This window comes from Carassius carassius, unplaced genomic scaffold (assembly GCF_963082965.1).
Source record: "Carassius carassius unplaced genomic scaffold, fCarCar2.1 SCAFFOLD_91, whole genome shotgun sequence".
Taxonomy (NCBI): domain Eukaryota; kingdom Metazoa; phylum Chordata; class Actinopteri; order Cypriniformes; family Cyprinidae; genus Carassius; species Carassius carassius.
The window spans coordinates 134,385-143,911 of record NW_026775177.1 but is presented as its reverse complement, the minus strand read 5'-3'; positions in this window follow the sequence as shown (position 1 = coordinate 143,911).

Below are 9,527 nucleotides of genomic sequence, written 5' to 3'. Positions count from 1 at the left end.
CACAAACCTTTGACCTTCATACAGACATGGTATAAAAGTGTTGTTGTATATAAAAGTATATAAAGTGTTACTCAAATTATCAAGCTTGTAATGTTAATACTATAAATTCTAAACAGCAGTCAAGTGTGGTAGGCTACAAAGGGTTTAATTTATGCTTTCTACAAGATGACAGACAAGTAATATTAACCAATGATATCGCAAGTAAAATTACAGTTAGCTTGAAACGAGTCACTTTAAATAAGAAACTGGGCTGACATTTTTTGCATGTATTTTTGTCGACGGAGGGATCAAGCAAACAAAGGTTGTGCATGATCGGCTTCCAAAGAGAGTTCGTGTGTATGTGTCTTTATAGTAATGGTTGTATTTGTATTTTATTATAAATGCATGTGTCTAGTTGGACGCGAGCGGCGCAATGCAACGCAATAAGATAATCACTGATATCGCCTACACTGGAAGCGGGCGAATTGACAAATCCCCGTCAGAAAAATGATTCCTCGTTATATTTCTGGCATAGCTCTTTGCAACAACGGTCGCGTCTGTGTGACATGGTAGTGCTTTAAAAACTCTATAGTTTTTCTCATTTATCTGCTTGCTCCGATCGGCGTTGCGTGGCAGCACATAATTTCAAATGTTGAAGATTCATCGTATAGACGTCGTATAGAGGTAAAGAAGACAGCTCATTAACAGCTAAAAACATTCGATCGAATGCGATGTTCACCAGATACTACGATCTTTCACAGACGTCTCCGCGACGTACCTGTGCTATACTTATATATATTTATATATATATATACTTATACTTTTTTTGAGAGATAAAAAAGATTATTTCATTCAGAAATAGACATAATGCCGACACAAAATGTTTACAAACATTACAAACTATTAAATTAAAATTAAATTAACAAACTATAATAAACACTGTTATAGGCTATTTTTTATAATCATTTGGCATTGAAATACATCGCGAATACTGAAACATTTGATTTGGTGTTGAGTTTGGTGTTAGTGTTTGAGTTTCATTTTGGCATAAATTAATTAGTTTTGGTTTGTCGTCAATATGCTATAGCTTCTTATATTTTTAATTCCTGTTCTTTTCTAAATACTGTTAATTGAAATGATTTGTTGTGGAGTGTGGGGGAAATAGCCTAGCGGAGCTTCTCAAATTTACCGTAAGCTGAACAATTTTCATTTGCTGTAGTAACCTCAAAGTAATTCTTAGAATGAAATTTGGAGTCCGACTTTCGGACGCAAATACAGCGTTACTTATTATACAGTAACTATTATTCTATATTCTTTGCACTGTGACATTACTGACTAGGGATGTTAATTTCGTTATTTTTCCTAACCAACAACCGTTAACTGACTAGATTATTTTAAATAATAAAAACTGAATATACAAACGCCATATAATAAATAACATTTTAGCATCCAGATATGTCGGGAACATGGATTTGGATTCCTGCCGAATGAGAGAGGTACAGGCATCAGCTTCACCTTTAATTTGTTTTTGGATTGACGTTTTTATAGCCTATAACTTTAGAGTATTTGCTTTGGAGATAAACTAATAACTGTTTTTATAATGTTTTAAACATTTTAGTTTAGACTAGTTACAGGCATTTTAGCCTTCATTATTTCAGAAGTAATTAAATGCGATGTGAGCCGTGATTTAAGGTTTTCTTTTTTACACTCTCAAAACGCAATCTTATGCAAGTGTCTTTTTTTGTTTGTTTGTTTTTTACAATGCAGCAAACATTTTTAAATATCTTAAAAATAGTTTGATGTCTTTAAAGTGTTGATAGATTTTTTTTTTAAAGTATATTACATTTGGCCAAAATCTAGAGAAGATGATGCTGTATTGGCTTTTAAATAATATAATAAAGGGAAAAAACAGATTGAATAGAAAAAGAATAGAGCAAGCTAGTGTTAGAAGTCTTTTTTGCCTTTGTTAATTGTATAATAAATTCAAATTAAATCGATAGAATACAAAAAGATTAGAAAGCTAGTTTTATTTTTAAAGAATAGAATTAGAATAGTGAGTGTTAAAGTTAAAGGGTCAAAAAAAGATGGGAGAGATGCGTTTTAAGCTGATTCTTGAAGATGGATAAGGATTGAGTACAGACAATCCAGTAAAGATTTACATATTGCTTATCTTAGCTCTCACTATATATTATAATAGTTTATATCATATATTTTTTTAAACATTATATATTTATTAGCCTACTTATTTATGAAATTGTATGAAAATACAGATGTTTAGATTATAATTCAGGTTTATTTTTTATTTTTTTATTTTTTTTCAAAAAAGATTTTTTAAATGTCTCAGTAGCTACGTATAGCCTAGTGACTACAGAAAAAAAAGTTAACCATGCATTCATAAATTTGCAATAGGCAATTATTTCATTTTATTGAATATTATATCTTAATATTCTTTTGGATGCAATATAGAAGTCACTTAAATTATAATATTCGATCCCTACATTGAAGAGAGAGTCAGTGGTCTGCTGCGTGAGGAAAGTGAGTCTCCAGCTGTGGAAAGTGAGTTGCCGGCTGCGGAAAGAGAGTCTCCGGCTGCGCAAAGTGAGTCGCCGGCTGCGTGAGGGAAGTGAGTAGTTTGCTGCGTCAGTCATTCGCTGAGGAAAGTGAGTCGTTCGCTGCGTGAGTCGTTCACTGAGGAAAGTGAGCAGGCGGCAAGGATGTCGACCGGAAGTTGAAGTCGGCCGGGTGCCGCCATCTTGAAGCAGAACTTCACTTGCGTTAGCATCCCATTGACTCCCATTCATTTTGGCGTCACTTTGACAGCGAATAACTTTACATCTGAGGCATTTAAAGACTCCATTTGTACATTATTTATTTCTAAAGATACACGACAATGTATAAAGGGCTCCGTTACCTTCTATGTTACATTATGGCCCCGTAGAAACAGTTTTTGTAAAAAAAGGCTAACGATTGCGTTATAACCACTCGACTCTCTGTTGCACAGTAGAGAAATTACCGTACAGACAGGAGGAGAAGCTCGCAGGCAATTAACTTAATATGGCATACTGGCATTACATTTTAAAATACTATACAAAATAATTAATCAGAATACTTACTCCTGCTCACTCACGCCAAAGTACTCCCCGCTCAAGCTCGCCGTCTCTGCAAGATTAACGATGGCAGTTTTCACGCACAGCTACTAGAAGATTTACATCTGTCAGACAGGTTGCTGACGTCATCAAGCTTTGTTTGAGTCTGCGCGTCAGAAACGGAAGTGCTAAAAATCGCTAAAAATGGGCTTCACTTGTCTCAATTGAGTTCCAGTGGGGTCCGCTGTGTCCATTTCTTTTACTGTCTATGGTTAGATGCAGAGCACCAGTTTCGAGTATGGGTTACTTGGTAAATGTCAGGACTTTCACTTTCAAATAGGCCTAATCCATATAATTTGGCTCTCTCTATTCATATATGCAAAAAACTTCTACGTACAAACAATAAACGTCTTATTTTTACACTTTTTATGCTATTTGGTGAGATAATTCGTTCAGTAACTGCACATGCATCAATTATATTTTCCTCTTCAATATTTGCAGCACGAAATAAACATTAATATTTGAATGAATGTTGAAAAGAAAACTGGGCTGAGTTTCTCAAAAGCTTCGTAAGCCTAAGAAGTTCGTAAAAACGATCTTTTTGATTTTAAGACGATTCTTGAAGATGTCTAGGACTCAGCTGCTCGGATTGAGTTGGGGAAGTCATTCCACCAGGAGGGAACATTTAATTTAAAAGTCCGAAAAGGGGACTTTGTGCTTCTTTGGGATGGTACAATCAAGCAACATTCACTTGCATAACGCAAGCTTCTAGAGGCACATAAGTCTGAAGTAATGAATTTAGGTAAAAGGGTGCAGTGCCAGTATAGTTTTCTAGGCAAACATCAATGCCTTGAATTTTATGCGAGCAGCAATTGATAAACAGCGGTGTGACGTGTATTCATTTCGGCTCATTAAAAGTGATAATTATAAGGATTTGATTTTGCTTTATTGTACACTTTATGACCTTTTTTATACATTTATAAATTAATTAATTAAAAGGGGGAGGAAAAAATAGAAATACAGATCTAAATTAAATGACTGAAAATAATAATAATAATAAAAAAACAAATAAATTAAATAATGTAGGAAATGATTCAAAGACTGGGGGGGGGGGGGTATGTCAACGACTTGCTGACCAATAACGTTTCTCTCTCTCTCTCTCTCTCTCTCTCTATACTAAAGTACATTATATATGATTATGTAAAGTATAATACACTATAATATAATATTGTACAGTATTATAATTAATTTTAAATATTATATCCAAGTTGTCCCCCGGCTATGTCCCAAAACTGCCCGGGCTCATATGTGTCACGTTTATGAACTTTGGTTTCCTTATTTGGTCATCTTCCTTTTCTTGTTTTAGTTAATTGATTGATCCTCACCTGTCCCCAGTTCCCTCATCACTTGTGTGTTTAAATACCTGGTCTGTTTAGTTCTCCCTTATCCGTGATTATCGTTGTTGAATATCGTTGTTGATGTGTTGAATGTAAATGTGTCAAAGCTATATCTGTATGTTAATGCTAAATGTAATCCTGTATATTGTCTGTATTCTCCATCATCATCAGTAAACTCCTTATTAGTTCCAGATCCCCATCTCGCACTTTGTTTTACGATTAGCGCTACACCTCAATCTGTAACAGAATCACGGACCTAAACAGTTTAGTTAATTTAGCGGCGTTTTTCTTTCTTTTTGGTTTTTTATATATATATTTTTTTCTCTCCCGGAATGGCCATCCCAGCAGTCCGTCTCCTATGCCTGGAGCAACTGTTTGGTACTTTTGTTTATTTCAGGTGATATGATTAAGCCTGCAGAATGGTTGCTCTCCATCGAAGGACACGCAGACTTTATCACTGGTATTGCTTCGCTGTTTTCCAGTTACTACTGTTTGAATCTTCAATGTCCAGAAGAGTCTACATGCACTCTTGAATTTATTCAAAGGTATTTAATCTCCTTTCAATGTTTCATGTGGGATTAAAGGGATGGTTCGGAGTAAAATCAACCTAGGGTCTTTTGCACCAAAACCTCAAGCCAAACACCCCCCACCCCCACCCCCACCCCCGTCCAGAAGCCTTTTTTCCCTTGGTTGAACATTATTAAAGTTAGAGCTTATTTACAGAAATCAGCCGGATGGTTTAGTGCAGGCGCTAATGGATCCTATGATGTATCTCGTAATTTACCCCACTAATAATGCCCAGAATGGTACAAACCTTTACAGTAGTACAAATAGGTTCTGTACTCATAAAACAAGGCATTACACTCAAAAAAAATGAAATGTTGGGTTTAATTAAAAATATTATGTCAACAGGTTCCACACAATTTAAGTAATCTCAACAAACAATAATTTAGTTCATTTTACAAAAGAAGTTTAAGTAAACTTAACTTAACAAACCTCAGTACAGTCAACAAATAACAATTGATTTAATTGTACATGAAAATTGTAATTAAGGATGACAAAAAATTTTAATAATGCCACTTCAGAAACACCACCCCCTTTAATTAGGATTTAATAAGTCCATAACACTTATTCAATAAATAAGAGTGCAGCTGCTCAACACAACTCAACATATAAACCATCTCTTAATTACAGTTCATCAAACAGATCACAAACATGTTTGAAATGCAATGTTACATTTCCAACCATTTGTTTGTATGTTTTGTTCTAAAATATATCAGATCAAGTTCAGTAAATCAAACATGAATTACTTTTATTACTCAGGTACCTATCTAATGGTGCTACACTTCTGCAAGAGGGTGACAGAATAATAATTACCCATAATACACTGCAAAATCCCCAGCCAATGAGATTCAAGTCTGTATTGGTTTTATTAATCTGTTACTTTTATGCAACAATGTTATGTTGGCTGAACAAATAATTTTTAAGTAAAGCTGACAATACACACTTTTTTGTTGAATGAACTAGACTAAATTAAGTTCACATTGTTAAATTAATTTTTTTAAGTAATCACAACATGAACGGATTAAGTAAAATTGGCAAAAGTGAAAGTACATTTTTTTGAGTGTATGAATTATCACTATTTATTTATTTTTAAACACTAATTTTGGATATTCTGTTCCCTAACCACTGACCTGGCCTATTTCTAAGCTCGGGGCGCCCCCGTCTGTAATGGTGGGTGATCGAGAGTTGGAAGAGCGAGTTACGACTAGAACCCCCATCTAGCGTCTTACATTCTTCTCGGGATTTCCCATACCCCTACTTTGGCTTACCCGGCCGTAAATGTACTGCCATTTACGGCCTCTCCTGCTTTTTGGCTCTCTGTGCTTGACCCAGCACTGCCTATTTACGGCCCTACGTGTCCCTTGTCCCTCGGTGCTTGACCCAGCACTGCCCTTTACGGGTTCACATGCCTGTTAAGAATGAGTTTTTGTCCCTCCCTGGACTGTGCACACCTAGAAAAAATTCACGTCTCTCTCTAAGACCTATAGGTGTGCACTTTTACCCCCTGTAACTGTACACATCTTTAAATGTATCTTATCCTAAGACCTACCGATGTGCACTTGTACCCCTTTTACTCACAAGGTTACTTCATTTACAGGTGTACCGTGACACCAATTTACCTACTCCACCCCGGAGCTGGTGTCTACCCCCTCACGTCTGAGTGAGTCCATCATTCCTCCTTCTCTCGATCCCCTCCACTTACAGACAGTCCCTAACCAATAATATTAAATATAAAATCTTTCCTACCTTGGTTTGATGATTGAACAGGGATGTCACCAAAGAATGATTGCCCGCCGATCCTCCACCATTAACTGTTGGGGTAATTTACAATTAAAACCCAAGGACCAGATGTTGTCACAATGAAGAAAAATAATAATTTTACTGAAGAAAATAGTTTGCAGTTTCATCAGCAGAAGTCAGCTTCAACACTCTCGCAGGAGTTCGCATGCCGCCCCCCGTACAACTCAAAATCAACCACAGTTATACCCTGACAGAGGATACTAATTGCGTCAATACATAAGTCAACAAAATTCTGATTGGTTCCAAAACCTAGATAAACTCTCCAAAGACGTATATCTGATACGCTGGACACTGGCAGCTGATCGTTTGTCCTGGGACTTTCTGAGCTTCTCCCTGTACAGAGAGATACTAACACACACAGAGAACTTATCTAAAATTCAAGGCTTTCTAGCACTGGCGAGTGTCTTATCATTACGGTTGGATAAACACACATAATATGTGGACATTAATCTTGAGGAAAAGAAATAGAGGGTAGAACAGGATTCTTTAATATCTCATAAGCGCACATAAGGTTACACATTTCACTTTTGCCATAACTTGATTAATAGTCAAACAAGAAATAATGTAATATAATTAATATCAGTATGAGGGATATGGCAACTCGGCATCCACTCCTTCACTTCACATTCTGCTTAGTCAGTTCACAGCAGTGATGGAAATTCATATTTTTCAACAAAAGTTATTTTCACCCTTAATGAGCATTTTATATTTTTTCCTAGAAGACTGAATTATATTTAGCGTCAAATTCTTACATTTAATCAATAAAGTGTCTGCAAAAAAATTATAAAATTATAGAAAAATTAAGGTTTCTTACCAAACCAATAAAAATCATTATAAACAAAATGTATCTTTGGAATGCAGAGAAAAAAACGCTGCATCTGAAGAGCATCAGATTTAGATGTATTTACACACTGTTTAATGCAGGACATGAATCATTTAACCTGCAGTTACAAATGCAGAAATAATGTTTTGATATTTTAATCCTAAAACTTTGAATAGCTTACTGATATTTACAATTAAATATAAAAAAAAATGGAAAGGTACTTTAAATGTGAAATGAAAACCGCCAGTAGGTGGCATCAGGTCACTATTAATAAGTGTATCATTGATCATTTAAACGGTTGATTAATTCAGGAACGAAACACTGTCATGATGCTCAGAGACACAAAGCAGCACCGTGCCTCTGTTTGGAATGAGCTATTTTTATTGGTGAAATAGAGCAAAAATAGGCAATATGCTGTGTCTTACAGAAGTCTGTTAATATTGACTTCTTGTTTAACTGATGAAAAAAAAACAATATAATATTTGTGATATTTGCGAGAGAAAAAAATGGGTATGAAGGTGCATAAGGGTCCGGGCAGTTTGGAGGCCCGCCAAGCCCAGGAAAACTTTTAGTTGAAACAAAAAACGAATCTGCACAGCTTTTCAGAATTCTATTCCAGAGTCTAACTGATCCCCTGTTTCTTGCTCTCTCTCTTTCCCATACACGGCTGATGTTGCAGCAATTACAATATTTCGGTTTTGTTTTTTGATGTGCGCTATTGATAAAAAAAAAAAAAACGGAAGGACAAACGAGGACATTATATTTTAGGGGGGACAACCCTCAGAACAACATTCATACACTTTACAATAAGGTTCATTTATTAAACATTAGTGTATTAACTAACATGAACTAACAATGAGTAAGAAATACATTTGTTACAGTATTATTAATCTTTGTTAATGTTAGTTAATAGAAATAAAGCTGTTCATTGTTCATGTTAGTTCAGTGCATTAACTAATATTAACAAGATTTAAGTATTATTAAATGTGGAAATTAACATGAAGATGAACAATTGGTGTATAAGTGCAGATCATTATTAGTTAATGTTAATTAATAAAGTTAACTAATGAACCTTATTTTAAAGTGTTACCGATTTGTTTATTACGATTACGATTGTTTATTACTTTTTGGGAAGTCGTGGCCTAATGGTTAGAGAGTCGGACTCCCAATCGAAAGGTTGTGAGTTCGAGTCCCGGGCCGGCAGGAATTGTGGGTGGGGGAGTGCATGTACAGTTCTCTCTCCACCTTCAATACCACGACTTAGGTGCCCTTGAGCAAGGCATCGAACCCCCAACTGCTCCCCGGGCGCCGCAGCATAAATGGCTGCCCACTGCTCCGGGTGTGTGCTCACAGTGTGTGTGTGTGAGTTCACTGCTCTGTGTGTGTGCATTTCGGATGGGTTAAATGCAGAGCACAAATTCTGAGTATGGGTCACCATACTTGGCTGAATGTCACTTCACTTTCACTTTTCACTTTCACTTTCATTAAGGTGCACAGTCAGACACATAAGCATTATTTTAATAATAGTTAAGATAGATATATTTAATAATACAAATATAGTGCCTAAGTGAAGCAAATAAACAACTTAACTAATTTAAATTATTGTATTATTCAATAGGCTACTGTAGAATTAACAATAGACTATATAAAATAGATTAACTTACCAATAATAATAATAATAAAATTGTGTTTTACATGAATTTAGAAATGTATGTAGATCGGTTATTTATTATGTGGTTTCACTGTTTGGATGGTGTTACTGTCTGTAAACATGGACAAATATTTTATCCAAAATCTGTGTTCACGCCACCTTATACAATTACTAAAGTTCATTAGCAATTAGGATTTTTATGAAAACATGTTTTAAGTTGTGATTTA